Raw genomic sequence first — 26285 nt, forward strand, 5'->3', positions numbered from 1 at the left:
TGGCTTAATAGGAACTTACCCCATCTTTTTTCCTACTTTGAGAATGGGGAACATTACCTACAAAAAGAAAGAAAGGAAGAAGCCTGGCTGCTTTGAAGGCTGTTAAGTGTGCTCACATACTGGGGGAAGAAAGAAAAGGGAGAACCAGCTCCTGAGAGTTGACAGTGCATCAGAAAGTGAGCTGCTGTTAGCTCTGCGAGGCCAGCAGGATTTTCTTGATCTAGTTTAACAAGTCATCTTGCTAATCCAAAGGTTATATCCTTGTCTTTTGGGCAAATATTAGGCTGCAGAAACTGTTCCTTGGGTTTTTTGGGGGGTAAGATTGTTAATACAGCAGCATGGAGAACAGATCTTTGATTAGCAGGATGAAAAAGATTGAAAGCTGTAGAGAAAACATGCCTAACCCAAATCCTGTTCATACCAGGATAAACACTGGTTTATTTAAGATTAACACTGGCATGAAGGAGACCAGCTTCCATCTTGATAGTTGCCGTTGCCTTCTGCCCACCAAGTGTTTGTGTTCTCTCTGCCCTCTGAATACCCAAACAAAAATGCAGTTCATACTTGACTTTATATAGTTCTCAAGGTTGCACTTAGAAGATGAGGGGGTTTGGATGTCTAGTTTTTTGTTGCCTTAAAGAAGAAAGCTTTTTTTCTCAGTTTGAGTACAGAATGTCCAAAACCAGGTTGGAACATTGTAGGTGCTTTATAGGACCTTTGCACACAACTGATAAGACGGTGGCTCATGAAGCTGCCTATTACCTTCCTGGGAAAAAGTATGCAGTAAAAGCGTGGCACGTTGGTACTCAAGGTGCTCCAACATAAGGACTACTGGAAGGACTGCGAGAAGCTTTGGTTTACTTCCTCATCCGTCCTTCATCACTTCAAACTCTACAGTAGTGAAGTATGATGAAAACAGAGCTCCTATAAACTTTATGCTTTGATCACAAGTCCTCTCAGATAAAGAGCGTGGTCTGCATCTAAGAAGGAGCTTGTGCTGCGGGGTTCCTCCTATAGTGTGTGTACTCTGGGTAATGCAATGTTACCATAGACAGCTGAGGTACACGCAGAATCAGAAAAAATGTGACTGTAGTTAGGACCTGAGCTGTCAGCACTATGCTGCTATGAACCAGACCATCAACGAGACAGAAAGGTGCCTTGGCCATCTGCATAACCCCAGCGATTGGTGCTACCTTACTACGAATAGCAAATAATGAATTCTGTAAGATCTACTTATAAATCTGTAACTATTACGACAGAAAATGGGTTTAGTTGTCTCCTGACAAGCTGGGTAGGTGCTGGTTATTGCACTTTGTGCTGATGGTTCAGCATTTAACTATGACAATGCACACATGGTGAGAAGGAATTTTTTGGAATTGGCTCTGGAGGCTGGCAGGCTGTCAAGTAACTGTAGGATGCACTGAGTCTGGAAGAGGCTCTGGGCTGACCTGCCATAAGTAAATGATGTTGTTTTCCTTAATCAGTCCACCAGAGCTGGTATCTTGAGTGTTCTTCATCTAATTTTCTTGCATGCTGGAATCTGACAAATATAATAATGATATTTTTCACTCATTTGCAGTAGTGCTTTTCTTTCAATGGTATTAAAATACCCCTCAAATGCCAAACTTCTCTGGGAAAATATTCACGTATCAGTTTTAGTAATATAAAACTATTATTACTGCCTGTCTCCCAGGGGTTTTGTGAAGCTTGTTTAATTGAGGTTTGAACTGTCATTATTTGTGAGACGAGACTATCTATCATTCATGAGCTTTCAAATGAATACCAGTTTGTCTGGGAGAAAAAATGCTGGCAAATCCTAAAAGTTTCATGATTGTCACCACAAATAATTATTCCTCCAAATATTCATTCTGTAAAGTTTGTTATTTGTTACTTGCTATTCATTATCCACAGTTTGTCATGTGTTATATTCCTGTCTAGAAAATCCAGTCACCCAGTCAGGTACCAGAAGTAATAGTATGTGACTTTAATGACCGTTCACCCACCATAAGTAACACATAGAGGAACTTGCACAATCAAAGCAAGCAGTGCATGAATAACACGTAGACAAAATTTGTTTACATGAGCTATTCCGTGAATATTTATGAGCTAAAAACACGTTTGTAGAAATTAGGATCAGAGTGCAGAGAGAAAAGCAGGGCCAAATTTGCTGCAGCTCAAGTTCTTCCCATAATTTATTACCACGTCGGAGTTACAGATGGGTGAACTCCAACTTTAAGCTCAGACGAGTCGCACAAGGTCGTGCAGCAAGTTGGTGGGGCCAGAAGGGAAATGGTAACGTGGCAGCTCTTTGACCCTGCATGGCAATGGCTTGGCTGCCTCCCAGCCTGTGCTGCTGTGTCGTGATCACTGCTCCACTGCATTGTGGAAGTGCAGCCATCACCACCATCTCGTTAGATCCACCTACACTCTGCCCTGGCGATTTCCTCCAGGTTTCCTGTCACAGCATGGGAAGGCTCCTCATGCACCAAAGGTGGGAGGAACTGTGGAAGGAAACCATGGACTGCAGGAGCTTTAAATCTGCCTTAAGATCAAGAAAGCCTTGTGTCTGTGCTTCCAGTTATCAGAGGTCCAGTCTGTTGTAAAATACCCACTACTTAAACCCACATGGCTGTAATAATTTCCCAGAGCATTCAAATGGATGGATGTGGGAGTGGAGTTGCCCTCATTGCTAACGCTTTTTTTTTTTTGCATGAAAGCTATTTTTTTTTTCCTTTGGAAACATATACAAAACCACAGCTTCTGCACTTGCAGATTTCTTATGCATTTTTACATAGCCAGAGGATCACAGGGGATAAAGCTGCTATGCATTATTTCCTCGTAGAAAAGGCATCTTCTTACCCACCAAATCGAGCAGGGACTTAGATTAAAGGCAGACCAGAGCCTGAGAGCATAAGCAATGAATTAAAATCCCTTTTTGTCTTTCATCTGGCAATAAAATCCTGCCTCGTGTTTAAAACCACAAATATTGCATATTTAAAAAAAAAAAGACTGCATGTGTTACACCAACCAGCTGCATAAATCCTAGCGGTCTTGGAAAATTAATGTTTTGTTTTAAGTAAAGCTGAAGTTACTCATGTTATTTCACTCTATCAATAGCAAGTACATTAACATTATCTAGTGTCTGCAAGCACACTATTAATTTACCTTGTACTGTCCCAGTAGAGGGAAAAGAATTGTTCAAGGCAATGAGGCGTATCCACTTCCACTCCTTGGGACTCCTTACTTCCAAATAATCAATATTAATGTGGTGAAGGGAGGGCAGAGAGAAAAAGGATCCGCTGATTTATCAGCTTAAGACATATCACAGTGCAATGAGAGTCTGAAGACTCTTTATAGGCTGAACAGAAACTAAATGGTTTATCAAGGGTGGAGGCACTGTCACAGTATCCACCTGAAGTCAGGATTAATATGAGGCTTGGCAGCCAGGGAGCTGACAGATATAACTTTCCCTTTCAAAAATGATACATTCTTGATTGTAGAAAAAACCAAATGTGTTCTTGAAAATACCTGCTCACTTCAGTATTAGCTTTTTTTCCCCACTGGGGGAAATGTTTTTTACAGAAAAGCAGGGTATTTTTTCTCTGTTGAGAACTACTTTTTTGCCTACAGGTCAGATGAACAGCGCAACACACAGTTCTGAACGATACCTGAGGCAACTTCGGCAAAGCATGATTGACAGGAAGTGCAAAATTGAAATATTTGTGGGGGAGAAATTTTTAAGTAACATGACCTGAATTTTCCTTTTTAAACCACGGGAAAAGTAATTGCCGTGGAATGGCCCTTTATCATTTTGACCTTCAGCAAGCCAAAAGTTACTTTTAAAATTGCATTATGATAGCAAATGCTGTAATCTTTACATAGGCTGAAGTCAGAAGGGGATGGCAAGCGCACTGCAGCAATGCTAAAACATTTGGTTCTGGCTGTCCACAATAACACATGCTTCCGCTTGAAGATATAGATAACATTCACAAAAACAGCTCGGCTAGGGGGAAAAAAAGGATGACTCAAACAGTGTCAGGAAAACCAGTTTATTTTCCCCATATGGCTGACGAGTAGAATACAGTTCTGTGTAGTTACCTCACCACTCTGAGATATAAAACACTGGTGCTTTGCTTTCCTCCTTCCCTTATTAATTATTATGTCGAATTAAGCTGTAGGATTAAGGAATGCCTGAACTCATGCCTCCACACATAGACTCATTATATGTGAAAGCACTACTCACTGCTTTTCAGACCGCCAGCTGGGGCTTTATGAAGAAATGTGTCCCAAAGGTAGACCAGACAAATTGTTCATGTTGTCCCCTAAACATAAGAGTCCAGGGGACACTTCAGTGCCCGTGGGTTGACACTTAGAGGCTGGAATTGGAGCACTCAGCACCTTGTAGGACGAAGACACAATTATGCAATGATGGGAGTGATGATCCAGGCTACACAGTGGTGACAATGAGGAGGGATGAGACTTTTTTCCTTTTCTCTGCTTTTCTCAGTGCTGGAGAGGACACAACCCCTGAGACATCTGCTATTTTGTGGGAAGGTTCACCACAGTGACCTCAAGTGGAGTATATCTCACCTAGGTTGAGGCATCTAAAGGTATCTAGGTAACAGTGTGGACTTTTACACAACCTCTAACCAGAGAAGACCCTCTTTATACACAGCGGAGGAAAGTGGCCACTTTTAGGATATTGCTTATCAACTTTCTTTATATATATATGTTGGGGCTAGAGGAACTGCACCCCGTGCTCTGCTCTTTTTATCCACATGTAGTCAAACACAATCTATTAAGGTTTCTTCTCTACTTCTTTTCACAACTGTCCACTGCAAAGTGTGTGCTGCACTCTTTGTGCACTGGATAACACAACATGTATCTGCCTGTAAATGTATGGCAGGTTTATGCAGCCAAAAAGCGAGGATTTAAAAAAGTGAATCAAAGGGCCGTAACTAAGAGTAATGGGATGATATTAAGTGAGGCAAGTGGTACAGTGAGTGTCAGGAAACGCTCCTGGGTGCTGCAGGGTCTCGGGCTGTGGAAGATGCTCTCAGGGGGATGAACACTACATAATGTGCACTTAACTATATCTAAAAGGCACAAGACTGCACTCACTGGTGCCCAGACTAGATGATATCGTGGGTTTTTACTGCCCTTTATCCTAGGTACTAGGTTCTAAATAATTGTTTAAAACCTATATGATCTAATTCTTCTCTAGGGTAACTTATCTGAGGTTCTCAAGGTATAAATGAGCCCTCACAAGTCGGAGAGAGTACTGCAACACCTAGAGGCAACACAAAGAAACAACTGAGATTTTAGTAAGAGATAAATTCAGTTTAGCTTGAGGCAAGAAATAATTCCATTTCTCCCAGTTTCATGGAAATTACACCCTAGAAAAGCTCTCCTAAAGGTTATCCAGTGACAAATGCTATGTTAACAGAAAAAAATATCATTAGCTGAGGGCATATATCAAACTTTTCTCACCAGAGTCTAAATATCAAGAAAACAGGAAAGACAAAAAATGTCAGTGAACAGATGATAAAGTAATTATCTATTTAGAATATGTGCCTTTAACATGCTTTTTTTTTTTTAAAAAAAAAAAGAATTTCTGCTTATGTCAGCTACTGAAAGGACATTTATTTACATATTTCTATCACTTCTAATTGTTTCAGTCCTTAGAGAGATTGATTGGATTTTCAAATCTACTTTCTGATGTGCTTTGCACTTATACTGAGGAGAACTTTATGTTCTTATCCTCATCCTTAAATTTCAAAGATTGTTTTAGACACTGATGGGTGCACTCAATCTAGGTTTGAGAACTCATGTCTTCAGCACTAACCAGGTGAGTAGAGGAGAAGGGTCAGTCTTCCTTGGAAACTAACAGGAAAAGGCATAAGAGTTAGGTAAATAGAGACGAGTCAGTAAAGAATTAGCATGATTTCTTCCAAAATACCAATATTCTGGGTTTTTAACCTTATTTTCTGGGAAGTTCTGAAGAAGAAATCAGCCAATACAGAGCTGCTTTTAGCCTTTATTTTCATATTCCTGTTTAGAAACACCAAAAATGACAAGAACATAAATTTACCTTTCCATTCTGAGAGGAAGTTCAAAGATGCTGAAATCCGTTAAGAAAATCCCCTGAGATTTCCAGAGAAATGTTCTGTCTTTGGAACATTCAGGGATTCCAAAGATGTTCCTAAAATGTGTGTGGTATTTGCTGAACTGCAAAAACAAGAAGATGCATGTAAGTAACTTTAAGCACAGGTTTTTCAGCTCTTCCAAAGTCAATAACAACAGGATCAAGTCCTAGCTGACTAGAAGCAATTTCCTTTTAGTCATTGTGAGTCTTAGTTGGGCAGTACTGAGAAGAATAATCTTCTCTTACCTTCAATGAACAGTAATTTGAGAGGTACTTCAATGTACTTAGCAAAAACATGGAAGAGAGGACAAGAGAAAAGTAGTTTGTGGTTGCCATACTTGAAGGAAACATCCAAACGCCACCTGCTGGTTAACATAACGTGTATTGGGGACCTAGTCTTATGGAAGAACAGCCACACAGGTCTGCAGTCTTTTTTACTCAATGACCAGCATGAGGACACCTACCAGAAACCACACTGCACTCCTTGTCTGAACATGAAGTGAAGCACTCCCCTACAGAGGTGACGCTGTGACTGCATCTCCAGCTCCACACTTTGACTCTGCTCTTCCACCTTCTGCCCTTGTGCAGATTTTATCATTTCTTTTTCTCTAAAAGAGCTGACACTCGTTTGACCTCAGTGCGACATAGAGAACAGGAGAGATTTCTCCAGCAGCTGTACCAGAAAGGGAAGATCCCGTAATCTTTCCACTTCCTCCCTGCATTTGCAAAGCCAAAAGAGAAGTCAGAGCAAGTAACCTCCTGCCCCTAGTGCAGCAGCCACTGCCTCATTAGCCCAAGTGTGCTTCATCCCTCTTCTTTTACTGCAAACCTGCACTCGCATCCTCCTCTCAGCTTCTTACCTCCCATTCACATTCATTATTGATATCACCCTATCAATAATGCTTTCTACGGCTTCAAGAGTTTGGCCTGTCTGCCAGATCCCTACTTTCAAGTGCCCTTTCCTTCACCTCATTATATTTTTAATGACATATTCTTTGTTTCTTTCTTTTCCCTCCTCTGCCTGTCCCCTTCCTTGCAAAGGGAGGGACAGAAAGGAGTTGGTTGAGAAAATGGCAAAGGTACCCATGTCGATGCTTTAAGCAGTTCTCCCATGCTGTCCCTCAGCCTATTGCCCAGCTTGCCAGCATCTGGTCTCCTGGAAGGGCAGCAAATGCACTCATTTGACACCCTACTCAAGCATGGATGCTTCCTCAGAATCACCACACAAGAGAGCAAAACCTACTTGTTTCCTACAGTTTTGCTGCAAATAGCTGTATTTGATCTTTGAAAAGATAGTCCTCTTCATCAGTTTTCCCAGCTTTATAATTTACAGTCTTCAGCCCATTTTGTCTTCTGCTTGTTTTCCAAATCAGCTCATCCCTTTCGCTTTTATAATGGCTGAGGTAACATCCTGTAACTCAGAAGACACAGCATCATTAGGATAGTTATTCTTGCAAACAGGATTACACTATCTACCCGGAGACAGTCCAAGTGCCAAACAGAAGCAGGATTAGTAAATTATTCTTATATTTGATTTGAAAATTTCTTATAATTGAGGAACCTGAACACAAAGAGTTTGCCATTGATATCAGAACAATTCAAGCATACATATTTTGAAGCCACAGAGGCAGTTTCTTTCCCCTTTACCTTTTTAACAACCATGTCCTGACTCCAGCTTAATACAGGATTCTGTCTCTTGCTGTTATTTCCTCTGTCTGCTTGCTCTGTGAGTCTGTTTGGGTCAAAAGCCACATGTGTTATGTTTCCAGAAACCCAATCAACCAATTATGTCATTTCCCATTATTATAGTTATTTAATTTGTTAAGAATAACAAGAGAAGAAAAACAATAACCAAGCAAGATGCAACTTTCATGTTGAATGGAGTGATCCTGATATACTGCTTCTGCCCATCTCTGCCTGCCCAGGGATTTAGTGTCACCATCAAACCTTTCAAGCTTTGCCAGCCTGGAGCCCACAGAAGGTAAAAGTACTATGGTCGCATGCAGTCGTTGGTCCTTCAAGCTCTACAAACCGCTTTGTGACTCCATCCACGAGTGTGAATTTCAGAGTATTTATAGAAAGGGCCATAATGTGATTTTACATGGGTGTAAGAATTAATTACAGGGTGCAGAAGTCAGAAGGAACAGATGAGTACTGTGAAGACATTGTAAATATCTGAACGGAGAAGACAGCAAGTCAAGTGCTCTTATGCTGTCTGAAGGACGTGCACGCATAATAGAATTAAGCAGCCATCCTCCAGCTTGGAGACAGTGACTGGGTATCAGCAATATGTGCATCCTTCCACCATGCCTCAAAGAGCAGATCAGAGCCATGATCAGAGATGTGCTGGATGCTCGGATGCAGCTGAGCTGCCTGTGAGATGCATCTCATTGACAGTCCCTTCAGCTGTACCTGAATCCGGAAAGGGAACTGGTCAATATTCTATTGCACACAATTTCATGGTTGTTGCAATGCAACAGGATGGCTTTCAATGTTGTCTACATCCTGGCCTACCACCAGAAAAATTTCTGGGACACAGGCAGGGCAGAGTGTCCGTTTTACTGTGTCAGAGCTGCCCCTTTCTTTCCCTCTAAAAAAGGGGCAGGTAATTTGCTGTCTGGACTTAGGTATCACAATTCCGTGGTTTCAGCACACCAAGTAATCCCGCTCTCTTACTTGCATGAGTAAGGCATGCCATGAGTGTGACTTGATTCGGTGCCTCTGGGTGTATTGCAGAATTTACAGATATGGGAACACAAATACAAGGATTTTTGTCTTATCAGATTGATGTCCTCTATGCTCATACCTTTGGAAGAGCTGTGATAATTGAGATAATCCCCATCCCTTAAAGCAGCTTGTTAAGCTGTGATTATTTTGGCAGCACAGCTCAAGTTTTATCACTCACAGAAATGTAGAGGAGGAAAAGGACAAAATGTTTCTTCTTTTTCTTCAGCTTTAACCCAAATAAGCCCAGAACAGTGAGAACAGGAAGCATCTCCCTCTACACAGTCCTCCTCTGAGTAGTGTCAAGGAATTCACGCTTGCTAGAAATTACCTCTAGAATTGATTTAACGCTTTTATACACTCCAAATATACTCATAAACAAAAGGATTTCTAAAATGCACAGTCCTGTGCTCTGCAGAGGCAACAATCTGAAACTGTGAAAACGTAAATCCAGAGCAACAGCAGAACATGGGAAATTCAAAACCAAATCCAGGAGTTTGGTGAGTCTTCAGACAGGAAATTTGTCTCAGCGAAATCATAATAACTGAGGTTCATCTTCCTGTATTGAGTCACCTTGCTAACTCGGAGGTATACGACACCTAAGACTTGCTGCTTTCTTTGAATTTCCTATTTGCTATTTAAAAATATCTCCTGTCTCTGTTTACTGCTTTTCAGATGTATTCTCCACCCTGACAACGTGTGGGAAGTCTGAGGGTCTAACTCAAGGCTGCAAATTTACACATATGTGAGGTCTTCCTGACTCCAGCCTCAGACTCTACTCCTGTCATCGTTAAAACAAATGTTTACATCACCTTCAATTCTGTCTACCGTATGAGTACCACGGAAACACACAGTGCATTACTGAACTATCAATGTGGTACACAAATGAGGTGAAAGCTAAGGAATACAGTGAGAAATTTAGTCACTATAATACCCAGGCATGTTAGAGGAGTTACTGTCCGAATGTCCATGCCAGTGCACAGTGAATTCAATGTCTAAAAGCAGGATTCACAAAAAAATCAATGATCAAGGCAAGGATGTGTCTTAAATTATACCTTTTTTCTTGTAGGTGCTGAACTGTGGAGTGCAGAAGTCCTTGAAAAACCGCAAGTCAAATTGCAGGCTGTCCTGCAATTTAGGCTAGATATAAGGAAGAAATTTTTTTAAAGTAAGTGTGGTGAAACACTGGCCCAAGTTGTCCAGAGAGGTGGTAGATGCTTCATCCCTGGAGATTCTCAAGGCCAGGTTGGACAGGGCTCTGAGCAACCTGATCTAGTTGAAGATGTCCCTGGGAATTGCAGGGGGGTTGGACTAGATGACATTCAAAGGTCCCTTCCAACCCTGACCATTCTATGGTTCTATGAGAAACCTCTAATAAAATGATGGAGACTCAGCACATCACACAATGTTGTTCCCCTTAAATCAACAATTTAGGGTCTTCTTTCTGTTCTCAGAAAGAGGGCTAGAAATATTGCTTCTTTGGGGTGTATCCGCACCTCTGCTTTTCCCTTGTCTCTGCTCTTAAAGCACTAATCGGCTGAGTGAGAAAGAGTATTTACATTTAAGCCTGAGGAGCAGAAAAAGGAGTATATTGCAAGCCTGTCATCCACAGTGAATGCTCTCACCTTTCAAATGCTCCCTCCCTCCCATTACTTCGCTCTTTCTATGTGCTGTTTTGAGGCAATAACCTGTAGCTCTGCACAGATATGTGCTAGAAAGTGCCAGCCAGAAGAAACCACATTTTATGAGGACTCTGTTTTCAGGAATACTGTGAAATCCATCTCTATTCCTAGTGAAATCCACCACTATTCCAATGATTCTTAGGTATAGCTCAGAAGAGATGTAGTTCCTGGATCCCAGACAGGGATATCATCAGTTAGCCAATAGCTCGCTCAGCTCTTTCAAGACTTAGATTTCACGGGAGACTTCAAGCTTTTTAGAAAGTTTCAGAAATAAAAACTCCTCTCAAGTTTAACACCAGGATAGCAAAATCCTCTATTTTAGACCTCGAGCACCTCGTCCATTCTCTTCCTAACATAGTACTCCTGAATTTACTTACCCAGATAGCTTTGTTTCTCTTTATTATCCTGCAGTGAAGATAAACAGTATGTAGTTGACTGGTGTCATATGATGTGAGGTTCTCTGCAGAGTCACTTTGGCTTGAGATAACCAGCAAGCAAATAACAGAAACCAGAATCGCTGTCATATTGTAAGACCGAATCTGTGTGGGCATTTATAAGAAAAGCTTTAATTGGTATTTTCACCTCTCTATCCTATTGGCTTTTTGTTTTATACGAGCTTTTTCTTCTATTGTCTCTGTCTAGCGGTTGAGTTCTGTTGTTGGCATTTTTTTCCCCATCACTATATCTTATCATTCCACCACTCGGCTTGCCACATGAATTATTAATACTGTTTTTATGCTAAATGTCCATGCCTCGCACATAATTTGACCTTACTTACTGAATGAGTAACTGTGCTAACCCCTCAGGACATATTACCCACACTCTGTTTATGAAACATATTTCTTCCTTGTGTTTGACTTAGCCAAAATTCAAAGTACTTTGAACACAGTCATGTGGCTTTTTTTTTTTTTTTTGTAATTAGCTCTTTTTCATTAGGGAATAAGAAAGAAAAAAAAAAACCACTAACTTTTCTGGAAACTAATTACAGTTTTGGTTGCCAGTGATTGTCCCTGTATTTTCATAGTGTCATCTATCCTTGAACACAGTGAGAGAGTGAAGAAATTAAAAATTGCCTTCTACTACATTTAAAATATGACTTGGTCATCAAGAAATATTCAGTGCATCCTTCAAATGTGGTTTAGGAAGGACTTGTATCCTGTATTCACGTCAGGATAGTTGGAAAATGCCTCAGTTTATCATACTGTCTCTCTGTTCAGCAAAATGTGTTCGTATAGCTCTTCCAACCTAGTAAAATTTTAATCCTGCACTGTGCTCAGCAGGAACAGTTTCAGGCACCTGCTGTCTCAGTCATAATGGCCACCATCTTTCCCATAGGGAGTTCAGTTTCATTTCCATGGAAAACTTGAAAGGTAATTCCAAAGTCTTTACTGAAAAGATGTATGCTTACCAATGATCTTGTTCACTTTCTGGGAGAATAACAGATGTCAGACATTTTAAAAGGCAAATGTTTGCTAACAATGATCCATTATAGAATAAATAGTTAACAAGCAACATAAAACATTCATCGAGTTAATAATTAGCAATATGGTTATTCTGATGACCATTGAAATATCCCTTTGCTTTCTGAACCCTGATATACTCTTGCCTTAATAGTATTCTATGGCAAGGAGTTCCACAGTCCAATTAGGAATGCATTTCCTGTTTTGAATAGCAGTATTTCCTCTAGCTTCAACTCTCCTGTCTGTTCCTGAACTATTTGCTGTGTCTCCCTTGTCTCCTTGCCAAAATAAACAATTCCAGTCTTTTATAGTTTTCATCACTTCAGATATTCCTTTCTTATTGCACTTATTTCCATCTATACCTGGTTCCTCACATTCAGCAGCGCTGCAGATAGGTTGAGTCTGTCACTCCAGGTGAGTTTACAGCCACTGGCTTGTAGTTCTGCTTTGTCTTTCAACCATTTTTGATTGAAGAGTGTGCACAGAGCTCACTTTCAATAACTTCCCATCACTCTGGTTTCAGAAGAGAAATAGAAGACAGACGACATCTCAATCCTTTTTGTCGGGATGTAATTGTGGAGATCCTTCTTCTTGAAATCTGTCCTGTCATGGGTGGGGGAACTCTGTCAGTCTGAGATGTCATCAGAATTATTTATTAATTTTTTTTTTTCCCTTAGGAGCTTCTGTTTAACAGCATGTTACTTCTTATTGATTTATCTCATTCAGTCTCACTGAAATAGGACCTCCAGCATCTGCAACCCAGAGAATATACACCTTTGTATGCTTTTATGGATATTGCATGAGCACTTAAAGAAGGGAATTATCCTCGGTATGGCTTCCCTTTTGCCAATGATATACGTAATATACTTTATAAATAATAATATACTTTATTTCATAGAATCATAGAATCACCTAGGTTGGAAAAGGCCCTTGGGATCATCGAGTCCAACAATCTACCCTACTCTACAAAGTTCTCCCCGACACCATATCCCCCAACACCACATCTAAATGACTCTTAAACTCATCCAAGGATGGTGACTCAACCACCTCCCTGGGCAGCCTATTCTAGTGTCTGACCACTCTCTCTGTGAGGAATTTTTTCCTAATGTCCATAACTATTCATAACAAAGTAGTCACATTCTCATGGTCATATCCTTAGGTGAAAAACCTAGTCTTAACTGTGAAACAACAAAGAGCAATAACATATATACTGGTTACCTAGCCCCACATATAAATACTGGGTCAGTATCATTAGGAATAATTGTTACAATTCAGTCTCATTTATAACTAGTCAGAATGTCATTTATGTGTTACTATTTTGAAGAAATTAACTTTCCCTTTCTCATTGTTTTCCATTTGAAAAACTGGCTAGTTAGAATTTAATTGTACCCTTACCAACTTTTAGTTTTTCACTGGTAACCAAAGTTTGTTTAGACTCTCTTATCTGTCTCTGACACTTGCCTTACATTGCTTTCACAAGAGCTGCATACTGCAGTCTTATCAGAATACATTCATTGCAAGAAATATAATAGACTTTTTCTTAATAGACACCTTCAGTGCGTAAATTACTTCTGAATGCCTTAAAACTTGTCAAATTACATCTTCCATTTCTGCCTTTGCATAAGCAAAATCAGAAGGAAAGAGACAGTACAAGACAAATGATTACCATCACAATTTTCACAGTAGATGTTTAAAAAAAAAATAAAGTCAATTAATTTAAATGTCAGTATCAACTTATTTTCAGGTTATGTTGTTAAGAATTTTTTATTTTGCCCCTTCAAATGCCAGTCTTGAAACAATATTGGTGTAAAACATTAAATTATGTACCTGAATCTTCATTATGAGATAAATCTGGATTGCATTGACACTGCTATGTCAAATAAACACGTATTTGAGAGCATTCTCTTGCACTGATATTGGCATTTGCTGCATACAGGTGGGAACTGTAAGTCTGTCCAGGCTGAAAACCATTTGGGAGTAAGTATTTGAATGGCTGGATTGTCAATATGTGTTGGAGATGAGCCAAACATCTTACATTTCTCTTTCTTCTGTCTTTATTTCTCTATAATGAAAGACAAAATACCAAGCTACAAAACAGTTAGCCTGAAAAACAGCAATGCCTTTTTAGTCATCCTAATATCTGTTAGCTTTCCTAAAGAAAAATATGTCCCCTTCAGCATATTGAAGTGAAATGGGCAAATCCATGCCATCTACAATTCATTGATGCTGGTAGAGCTTCATCTACTGACATGAGGGCTGGATTTTAGATCTAAGGACTAGATGTTCCTATTATCCAGAGTGGTAGCAGTAGTATTATTCCTGCTGTTATTATATTGCATTTATATCAAATATCACTGATATGTGACTGCCAGTTCCCCATGGAGGTAAAGCTCCTCGATCATTTGTGATTAATGCATGAGACAGAAGAGATCTCGTTTATAATGTTCCTCTTGGCTCTGTTTACTTTAATTACAAGACTTTTTTGGCTTGTTTCTTTCCAAATTACTAAATTGCTGTTGTTCCTATACATTCATGTCACAATTAATAAACTTTGGTGTTACCTTTCCTACATTTAATAGAGTTTTCAAAGCAAATTAATATACTTTTGTGTTACTAAGATTATTCAATTTAGCGTCCAAATTCTGCTGTGAACTTTAATGAGCTTAGCAGGCAGGATCCTGCAGGGGAAGCTGGCAAGGCTCTGCGTGGAGCCCTGTGTTTGTTTGACTCTGGCAAGTCACTTATCCATCTTCCACCCAACATCTGCCCATCTTGTGTAGTCAGCTAGCAAATTCTTCTCCTGTCACGGCCAGTGCCAGGAGAGCAGTGTTGTAGCTGGCAACCATTGGAAGACTGAATTGGGCCATAGAACTGTGCTAAGGCTTTGCTGTAAAACCAGGCAGTTTAGCAAGGATAAAGGAGTATGTGGGAGAAGGAGGCAAGGCTGGGTGTTCTCTGTCTTATCAGAGCGCCCTCTCAATCTGAATGGGTCAATGGTCAATATCACAGGATGTTTAAAGACAAAGTTTCCCTTTCAGGGGGCTGCACTGAAAGTTTGAAAACCCTGGGTATGAACCCAGCAGGTCCCTTCACCCACGTGCTTTGAGTTCACGTTGCTACCTTCACCTGGGACAGAACACCCTGTCCAAATCAGACAGGCATATGGTATCCAGGCAGGCTCTGTGAGCCATCTTTGTTTCACCATTTTTGCTCCACTGAAGTACTCATCATCACCGTTGGCTTTGTTTTTGGGTGATACAGTTTCAGTGTATGCGTCTGTACTCCAGACAGACAGGGAGCTTGAGAAAGAGGCAGGAGATTTTCCTCCATGTACATAAATGCTCTAAACACCTCAGCACAGTGTCTACGCTGCTGAACAGTGTATTATTTAAGCTGTGATTTGATAGCGATCACTGTCAGTTAGCCAAATCCAATATAAACTCATTTTCTGTTCTTTTTTATTTTTCTCCCCCGCCTCTTCTTATTTTAGCACCCCTGGCATAGAAGACATATTAGAAGCGAAATATTAACGGGAATCTTGTGCCAGAAAAGCTCAACTCAAAAGAGTGTGCTGGGTAATCCAATTTTAATTTCCCCAGTTTCTGACGTGTCATACGATACTAGGTCAATCAGTAACATTCAACCCAGTAGTCTGCTTTGCATTAACAACGACATTTAAACTGCCCCTTAAATGTTAAAAGAAGAAACAATTTGTCTGATTTAACAGACAAGTGGCAAGTGTGTCAGTATGCAGTGGACAAAGACGACTACGATTTGTAAATCCTCAGTGAAATATGCATTTCCCACAAGCTTTAGGGAAGCTGTTGATGTGGTAAAAAGCTCCAGGTTTTGATCTCATTACACTTAAGTCTTATTTCAGGTATGTCCAACTTTATTGTGGTTTTATCATCCAGACAGGATGTTTGTCTTATTGCAATGTGCTTAGACCATCCAATAACAAATTGGCTCCTGGCAGTACTGGTGTAGGCCTGAAACAAATTTTTCTGAACAATTCTGTTATATTAAGCTATGATTGGCTAAACTAAACCTGGAGACTACTTTGGGTCTATAAAACAATACCGATGTTCTGTACCTCATAAGCATTTTCCATTCAGATTATGAAAACTGAAAAGGACATACATCGAATGTATATCCTAATTAGAAGTCACTGAATCCCAGTTAATACAATTTAAACACAGCACCAACTGTGGTGACGGTGGGTCAGTGATGTATCTGGCACTGGAGACTGGATGGGCAGGCTAGAATGTGGGTCTGTCACCTCATTCTTGAAAACCTCATTGTTTCTTTCCCATCTTCCTAACTGAAGCACTTGCATCTTTTCTTCCGTTTGGCCGTAGGCCAGCTCTGTTCTACAAAACAGAGTGGGCTCTTATAATGTGTCCTAGAAGTGACAGGGGCCTTCAGGAATAATCAGGAAAAAAAAAGATATAGCAAAGAATGGCAGTGGAATATTGCACTTTCTGTACTGCTGTACAGATGTCTCCCAGAAGACAATGTATATCCTTTTGTGACTGACTTGGAAGAACGATGTCCTGGGTTTGGCTGGGATGAAGTCAAGGAGTTAATTTTCTTCATAGCAGCCCACATGGTGCGGTGTTCTGGTTACTGCTGAACCATTCCTGCATGGTGTCGAGGTTTTCTCTCTCTCTCCCCCCACCCTCCCAAGCAAGCAGGTTGGGGGTGAACAAAAAGTTGGGAAGGAACGCATCCAGGAGAGCTGACCCAAACTGGGTCATGCAAGTGGATACCTCTAGACAGATATCTGATCGCACCTGAGACACTCAAAGGTATTGAAGAACCTATGACATGGAATTTCTAGGAGCTCCATGACCTTTTGGAGTGGCAATCAGAGGAAGAGCAGGGTGTGCTAGGTGTCTTGTGCCATTGGAGATAACATTCAAGCAACTGATTGCAATGGAATCTTAGACTCCAAAAGCAGAGGTAAACATGTATTTGTAGACACTTATAACTAGGAGTCTTAAACTTAAACTGAATCTCACCTGGTAAGGACAGGAAAAAGGTGCTCAGAACGAATAGGTGGCCAGTGCCATTGCATATGCAATTCTGCTCCATTTCCAGCTGCTGCTCCAGGCGAGCGCTGCCATCCCACAGGCGCTGTGTAATAGCTGCCAGCCCCATGAAGATGTCTCAGCTACCTGTGGGCGTTGCAAATAACACTTGACACCTCTGAATAGGCAACTGACTCAAGCCTCAAGATTCATTCAAACAGTCTACCAAACAGAAAAGGAAATTCCAACACTCTGGTGTGTTATAAAATGCTGTGCTTAGAATCCGCATAACTGCGAATAATAGACCTAGAATGTCATTTGCTTATACTTGCTGTGGTTACCTAAAAGGAAGTCATCATATAATCATCAATAACTGGAGGAAAATTCCTGTTGTCCAAAACCTGAGAGCTATAAGTAATGCTAAAAGAGCCTTGATATAATTTAATGAGAACAAAGATTGCCTTTATTTAAAAAAAAAGCAAACCCAGAAACTCCACCAAAAAAAACCCCAGACCTATTGTGAACTTCATAAACAAAACAAGAAACAATCAAACAGATACCGTGAAGGGGCTAAACTGTATGTGTGATGAAGAGATGTCAGTTTGATGATATGAGAAAACAGATTGGCACTCTCTGGCTGAATCTCTGACTCTTCAACTGAGAAGACTTCAGAGTTGATGTTTCTCTTGCCTAACTTTCATTAGAACATGTAATGTTGGCCGTATTAGCTGAATTCCACTGAAACTCTTTTTTCAGCAAAGCTTTCTCCATGGAATTTTTTGGTATGACCACCAGGGCTTTATTCAGTGCAAATGGATATTAAGTTCTTTTTTCAGAACAGGTCACACTGATCAGCTGCACCAGCCCAGGTGCATCTCCTCCTTGCCCTATTGAAAATTTGGTTACATCTTCACATTGGCATTTACAAGACACATAGGGGTTGTCCTTTTTTATGTGCTTTGTTCACAGTGTAAACATAACCATTATGCCTATCCCAAATGCATTTTTTTCCCACTGGAACATCCGTAATGGAGTCTGGAACATCCGTAATGGAGTCTGGAATTGATGACCCTCAGATGTTTGTGGCACCCTCTCAGCAGAATGGAAATAGTCAGATGAACTCTCCAAATTCCTTTAAGCGCAGACTGAAACAGACTTATGGAAATCAACTTCAGGTGTTCTAGTTTAAGCCACCTCTGCAAAGGGGAAAATGGATCTATTTTGTTTTGCTGTAAAAAAGAACAGAAACCACACATATTGCTATCTCTTGGAGGGCACAGTGATGAAGAGGTAAAGACTGATAGCAAACTGTTGTAGCTGTTGTAGGAGTGTGACTACATCTTAGACTCTCTGTTAACAATTCATATATTTCCTGAAATAACTTGTTGTTGTTGTTTTTTTTATCGATTGTACCTGGTAACTGGAAAAGATAAAAATCACAGACTCTGGCAATGTATAGTATCACAAAATCTTAATAAAAAGTGAAGGTGCAGGGTAAGCTGGTACATTTCATCAATATCCATGGAGTTACACTAATTTACAGCAGTTGATGATCTGCCTGATGGAGTCTACAATCTTTCACCAACGGCAGATGAAAATAGTGTTAAATATAACAAAAAATACAGATCAGTTACCATATATTTAAAGACAATTCAGAAAGGCTGTTGCAATTTTAACTGTTCTCTCCTTTGCAAATCCATCTGCTGTTTCTTGCCTTGTAACCCGACTGGAAATCTTGCTGGGCAGGGCTCATATTTCTGGCCATATTTCAAGACAAAGTAAAATGATGTAGTGGTCCCTCATTGCAACTCCTAGTTAGTGTTAATACCACTATTATAGATTGTTTCTAATTAAGAGGGAAGACTAATCATTCGAATAAGCCACAGAAACCAAAAAAAGAAGCTCATAAAGAGAAAAATCTAGTTAAACTTGGAATGTACTTGTACTTTTCAAACAAAACAAGAAAACAGCCAGAAAAGAAAAATGAGGCCTGCAGTGACTGAAAGTGAGAAGTCTCATTTTTACCTTGCAACTGAGATGTCAGGTCTCAGTCCAAGGTGCTTTAAAAATAGCTGTGATGATAAACAACTAAAGCTTGTGTCTGTAAAAGAAAACCTCACCGAAGACTAAGAAGCTGGTTTCAATACACAGCAGACCCTCAGAAAACGGATTCTTTAGCAAATACTGAGACGGTTCCCTGTTTAAAAGGCAGTTATTGGAAGAATGCACGTTTGTATAAAGGATCTTGGACTCATAAAGATTCATCAGATTGAGCTGAAAGCAGGAATACAGCATGAGACGCAAGGTGTTCCTCATAGGAGCACGCTGAAACAGAGGCTGATAGCACACGACGATCATGTTTGTTTATCATTTGTTCTCTTAACCTTGGAAATTCAGTAACGAATGGAAGGCATGACACATTAAACCCACAGCTTGCCACTATCTTGCTTGAAAAGACAGCAGCAAATAGCTATATATTTCAAATTTTTCCTGTGTTGCTTTCCAGCAGAAAGTTCTTTACCGTGACACTGAATCCCTTTATTCATTCAAATACCTCTTACAATGCAGTCAAGGTTAGCTTCCTCACCTCGTGACCATGTGAACACTGAAACAGCCACCTCTACAAGGAGATCCAGGTCCCATAACCTGCTCTATGGCTGACTTCTCAATTGACACCCTTCAGCTGTCAATGTTTTCACTCAAGAAAAAGTAATCAATATATTTTTTTTTAAGAAATCATATTTTCTCATGGCTGATTTTGAGCTTTTGATGAAAACTCGAAAATATTTTGACTCTGAAATGTCACTTTGGTGCACTCCTGGTTCACCCAGGAATCACAGCTTGTAAAGAAGAAAGGGGACCTGAGACACAGAAAGCATGAGTCAATGTCATAGCCAAGCAGCTATGTGTCATCTGAAGGTGGAAACGCAAAACAGTTTGAGTCCAAGCTTCCACAGGAGACACTTCCATGAACTTTTCATTGAATGTTCATTTTTGCTTTTGAAACTGTCTCTGGAGAGCTGGATTTTTGGCCAGAAAGGTTGTAGATGTAAACACACATTCTCTGCAGATCAGCTTGTCTTTTCACTGTGGAACTGGTCATTTAAATGTGAAGTGTATTTTTTTGCCACTAACCTTCTAAATTGTTCTATTCATTACTTTAAAAGTGAAGTTAATTTTCACCTTCTTCTGCTGCACCGTATTTGAAGCTATTGATCTAAAACCTCTGTATTTTTCTTACCTTCCTTTTTTCTAGTTTTGATAGATCCCAAATAACAAGGGGATACCAGCACAGTTCTGAAAATACTATTTATTAGGGTATAGTTCCACTGACATTTATTTGGCTGTAAATAACCTTAAGAACTTTTTTATTCCCCAATGCTTGTCTCTGCCGAGAAGCAACGCTGCCTCTTCACCTGTACCGAGAAAAAAAAGTGCCTGTGTTGCTACGCTGTAAAGCAGAACATTAAATTGTTTTTAAAAGCAACCTAAAAAAGTCCATGAACTTCTGGAGTGGTTTTGTTATTAAGCTGTGCCAGCCAGCCTCTGCCAGCACTCTAGTTTAAGATGAGTTCAGTGTTTGTCAGCACAAATGAGACAGAGACCGTATAGAACTGCAGTGTAGGGCTGCGAACAGGCAAAGGAGGATGAAGGTGGCAGAAACTTCTTAAACTTTAGCACCTTGAAGCTGAGAAAGTGCAAGACTTGCCCTGAACGATAGCAGAGTGACAGTGACAGGAGAAAGAGAACCAAGCTGCCACCCTATGCTTTTCTTCACTCACTCACAGCCTCTCTGCCTTAGAACCAGGAGGCTCTGCATTGTGGCTGGATTTTTTGGCCAATGGGTTGCTTCTGACTTGGGCTCCCAGGGCATATTTGATAGCGTTTCTTGGAAAGTAAGAGGGAATGGAACAGTAGGCACTTCAGCACTGTGAAAAATAAAGGTAAAAGCAACATCTGCTTCCTAGAATTGTTTCTTGTGAGGTTTAAGTCTTGAGGCATAGGGACTGTCTTCTACACTTGTATGCCTGGTTGCTGCTCAGGATGGTGCAGCATTCATGTTTGATTAGAGCAGCACTTCAAGAGAATATTAAAAAAAAAAACAAATTAATGTACAAGCTCTTGCTTTTCAAATGCGCCCAGATGCAGAGCTTCAGGAAGGAGAAGTTGAGATTCCCTCACATGGTGCAAAATGGGAAAACCAACTGCTGAGTTCCCGTGTGCGTGTACGCACCCACTGGATATCACACCTCGGTGCCCACGTAACATGCAGGTTTGATTTCTCTGCCATCAAGAGATGAATTGCAAAGATCCAACTGCATCAAAAGCGATCAGCTTCCCTTGGAGATGCCCCTCTTCACCTGAGAGAGCAGAGGATTGATTTATAGTGTGTACATGACTAGAGTCACAGCCCAAGTTCTTAGGACTGGGACAGTTTTACTTGATGAGATCATGTAACTAAGAATCCATAAACAGCAAAACAGAGCATCTCAGCAAGCCATTTCTTCAGACACTTGCAGAATGATTTTGCTTCTTAATTCTGTTCCTTCTGTATGGTTTTGTGGGGGACTATCTTTCTAATCTACCAACATTTACAAAATGCCACAGTTCTAAATCCTGAGCAACTTAATTTCCTACAGGATATCTAAACTGAAATGAGGATTGCTCTTTGTACATAAAACCACACACGGGCATTATCATGTTATCAGAAAGAGCTCAAAGAAATTAACAGGACGAAGTTTTGAAAGCAAGGTAGAGAACATTAGTATATAGCTCACAAACACTTAGGGACTGAAAAGAATCTCTGCCTTAATTGCTTGGAAATAAATTTCCAATTAATTAAGAAAAAAAAAGAAGATGAGCCAGATAAGGATTCTCAATTTATAATCCTGAAAACTGAAATTAAATCTCAGTCATTAAACTCATGTAATGTCTCTGCACCTAATTATGATTTCCCTAGAATTCCTCTTAAATTTATATCTCACATTATCTGAACTTAATGGCCCTCTTATAATTGGAGAAGATGTAAACTTAACCCTAGCACTATGCATTGGAGGAAACTTCTGCTCCCTGTTCACTGTGAGTAATAAAGCAAAACTGCACTGAATAGAGAGGGGGAGACTGTCAACATCTGGAACACCACTAAAACTACAGGTGGATATCCTTTTTTACTTCCTTTCAGATTATTGTTATTCATTATGCCTACTATTAACGTAAGAAAAAAATACAAAAAAAAAGAAAAAAAAGAAATCTTGGTTAAAATTATTTTATTATTAAAAGTATATAAGTTTCTCCCTGGAACAAGAGTCTTGTCATAATAATTTTCTCTAACCTTTCCTGACTAGTTAACATAACTAAGTATATCATTACTGAAAATCAGCCTAGAAGAAACATCATGCAGGCATGTAGAAAGCTCACGTACACAGGTGTCAAAGCTTTATCACCTGGCCAGCAGACCTTTTGGATAACCCAAACTCCTGATATGTAGGAGGAAACAAAACAGCTGCTAAAGGCAGCACATAACAATGATTTTATCTCCTATCTTCAAAATACACTTGGAACTCTATTTCTTCCCCAGCTCCTCAACATACCTGGTAGGCATTTCATGGGTGTCAGCCCCTCTAACATTTCATTTCGTTCTCAAGCTAATTCTTAAAAAATTATGTCTAATGTGCTTCTGGATGTATCGTCTGCTTAATAATGGAGATTCCATGGCAAACCTGGGAAAACTCTGTTAGGGCTGGAGTAACCTATTAAAAATAGCCCCTGTGAGTTAGGTAACTTCAGGCTCGTGTTAATACCTTGTGTGTACATGCAGGTGGGTGTTAGGGCTCCATGAAAAAGGAGGGGGAGACGGATGGAGAGGAAAAACTGCTGTATCTAAAAGCAGCAAAAAATGCAAATGTGAAATCACAAAGGCTTTTGTTTAACTGTTGAGAGATTCTAGCAGGATTTGTGCTCCCAACAAGACAGTTGCCTGTAGGATAAATGATCCTAGAGAGACACCCCTTTCAGGTGAGAAGAAAAATGGCAGCAATGTACCCACAATGAAAAAATATGCACCACAGAAATAACAAAAGTAGAATTCAAGCTAAGATTTTCAAAGGAGCGAAGTGAAAAAAAGCCTAGCTCCTGCTTTGTTCTCTTGGTGGTTTATTGTCACTGTGGCGGAACATGAAAGTCCTGAAAAGAGAGGTAAGAGATAAGAGGTAAGTAAGAGATAAAAGGCTCCCACATTGTTACAATCTCCACAAGAGCCAGTCAAAATGCAATCTATATACCTATAGGAACAGTCCCAGAAAGATCCCAGTCAAGATGAGGGGGCAGGAATCAGTGTCTCCAGGGCACTCTACTGACCCATCGCTGCTGGTGCACTTCAAACCCTAATGACATTTGCTTTGAGTTCAGCTGCTTGGAACACGGTTGAATGGGTCATCTAATCTAATCCTGACTGATCCCATCCCAGGTCTCATAACCCTTCTTTTCCAGCTGTGAAAGTATTCAATATGCCCTGGTATATCTGACATCAAGCTAGTGCAAGAAAACTAGAAAACCTAAATGAAAGCCCTTCACTAGTCCCTTTTCTTCCTGAGAAAGGAAAGAAAGAAGATGCACATCACAAATGTCCATCATGCAAAATATACTGATGGAATAAACCACAGTGGACCGTTTTGTTAATGGTGGCAATGTCATATGGAGTCAGCAATGAGAACAGTTTGTCATTTCCATATTTTGGAGTCTAGAGTCATTGCTACTTGTCCATTTCACCTGGATGCTGACTAGAGCTAAGGTAAGAATGAATGTTAGTGACATGCTGCAGGGGAGCAGCACAGACATGGAAATGCAGTTTCTGTCTGAACTTAGTGGGAAGATGTCAATCCATTTTCACACGTTATTCTGGATCCTGACTACACTTCTCAGGTGAAGAGCAGCACTTTATGCTTGACAATAGCAGGTGTTGCAAAAGGATTTGGGAGGCCTCTAATAAAGTCTTTTGTCTGTTGACAGAAGAATTTCATTAACCAGTATCATTAACACGGTTTTATGCAATTCCATGCCCTTGCCTGCACCCAGACAAAGCTGTGCCTGTGTCTCTACTTCCACTTTTACTGATTAGAAAGGGATGAAGTTGGCCTTTCTGTGAGTTCCACATGGGTATTCTCACAAGTAGCAGATTTGACACTGTACTATTTTCACCTACATTCAATAAATCCAGGATAAGTTTCTTCAGTGTTCAGTGGATTGTAATATGTTTGATGGAAGATGGGAAATTATATCCCTCTGGCTGAGGCATGGGTTTGGAGTGACATTAGTTGCTCATGATTTTCTTGCACAAATCAGGAAGGAGATAGGTGAGACTCACAAATTTGAGACGGAGAACTTCGTAAGATGCCAAGAGCTTCTCAGTAAATCAGTGGATGGAGCTTAAAGAGACAGTGATAGATGGTTTCAGACTGTCTGAAAAGCCTTTGCAGATGTGTGCGATCTATTCAGCAGAGCAGGATCCTTCCTCAGTGCTCAATTCAATAAGATGAAGATGTAGTTTAGGTTCATTACAGACTTAAAAGATTTAGTTGCAGAAAAAGCCTTTCTTTGCAGCCATCAGAGTCTATCCATGTCTTCTTCATGAACACCATGATCAGGGAAGAAAAATATGGTGAGAGGATATATCGAAAGCAAATCCTACTGCGCATGTTAAATGAAAACAAAACCTTACCCCTACCCAGAAGTAAACCACAGTCACCTGGTTAGAGCCTTTGTCCTGGTTTGAACAAATTTTGGAACTTCTTTATATGCATGTGGTTTCATAGTCAAATAGAGACATCTTTTGTGTTTTGGGAAGAGAAGAGTTTTGTCAGATGCCTGGCCTGAGTCTGTGACTTTCCGTAGATCTTCTAGGGAGTGCAGAGGTACAGGCACTCCTGGTAAAGGCACTGCAGTTAAAGTCCCAACATTAGACAGAATGAATTAAGGTCATGGTGAATTTGGTAGATCTCACAGCAAGACTTTCTTTTGACTCTCCTTTGCCTGCCAGAAAGGCTTGTGATGAAAACAGAGGTCGGTGCTTCACAGACTGATATCAGCAGAGATGAATTCTTCTTCTTTCAAACGTGTACCTTTAAACAGATTCTTTGAATGTCTTAGGATCAGCTTAGCTACTGTCTGTGTAACCACAGGTACTGTGAAATGTATTTCTCATTTTTTAAAATTCCTGTAGCATAGCAGAATATTTATCCTAAAGCAGTTGTAAGCTGTTTACTTCTAGGTGTGGATTTCTGCAGTTTCTGGCTGCATTTTGATTTGGAATCCATTTCTAATTACATGCTTGCTGAGGAATTTCTTGATGAGTAATTTCTTTCAGTTTTGTTCAATATAACACTGCATATTTCCATATTGTGAAGTAGCAGATAGCTGTCTGTGGTTTTCTCTAACTTCATACAAGAAAAAAACCCTCAGAAAAAAAAAAAAAAGCTAGTGTTTCCTGTCTTTTTTTGTTTTAAGCTGGTGGGGCCCAGAGATCTGCTGTTGTAACTGGGAAACCCAGAACACTGATTATGTGGAATTGTGACCCGGTTGGCCAGAGAGAAGCAGAAAAAAAGGGGTCAATTTGAACACATTCTGCAGAACATGTGAAAGTCAGATGCAATACAAAAATCTCCATTTCTATTGCACAGTGCAAATCTCTCACCCACTCTCACTGGCTGACTCCTTGCACTGCTAGAGGTATCCATTGACAGAAATTAATGTTTTGTACACATAGACTGACTTGCTGTGGTGAAGGAAACCTGCTAAAATGCCTAAAATTCTGTAAGTCCCACCATAAAAACACTGGGACATGTAACAGAGGTCAGAGCTTTGTCTTTTTAATACTTTTGTGATTTCTGGACCAATTTGGTATCAGAATCTACTTGAAAAACAAAACCTGTTTTCTCCTTAGCTTACCTCCTCCCTCCCCGCAAAGGATACAAGGATACAGTAGTTTCAGTTAGGGCCAGAGGAAAGTGATGTTCCCTTTCCCTTTCCAAAACATCTCGGGGGGCAACCTCAGTTCCAGGCTATGTGCGAGCAGTGGCAGAGAAGCAGTTAACTCATCCAGTCCCGCGGTTGAATAAATGGTCTGGCTGCAATAACCAGTTGAATCCCTCAATCTGTACCAATATGAATGTTACATATAAGGGAAAGGGAGGCTGTGTTTTGTCTGACTTTTTTCTTTTTTGTCTGGATTTTTTTTTTTTTTTTTTTT

At 40.2% G+C, this 26285-nt stretch overlaps 1 long non-coding RNA gene across 3 annotated transcripts in view; it reads right to left on the reverse strand.

Moving 5' to 3' along the window:
• Positions 1–4129: 4129 nt before the first annotated feature.
• Positions 4130–26285, reverse strand: part of LOC106902028 — a 28547-nt gene continuing 6391 nt past the window's right edge. Inside the window, exons 2-8 of one of the 3 annotated variants that reach the window (XR_001414420.1) lie at positions 17033–17188; positions 12374–12614; positions 10929–11090; positions 9925–10009; positions 7793–7877; positions 7389–7556; positions 4130–6861 (exon numbers count right to left, since the gene is read on the reverse strand). This is a non-coding gene — a long non-coding RNA (uncharacterized LOC106902028). Of the gene's footprint in view, positions 7557–7792; positions 7878–9924; positions 10010–10928; positions 11091–12373; positions 12615–17032; positions 17189–26285 lie in introns of all 3 variants that reach the window. The other 2 variants (XR_001414419.1, XR_001414418.1) reach the window with 2 other exon arrangements.

Source organism: Calidris pugnax, unplaced genomic scaffold, assembly GCF_001431845.1.
Source record: "Calidris pugnax isolate Ruff unplaced genomic scaffold, ASM143184v1 scaffold41, whole genome shotgun sequence".
NCBI lineage: Eukaryota > Metazoa > Chordata > Aves > Charadriiformes > Scolopacidae > Calidris > Calidris pugnax.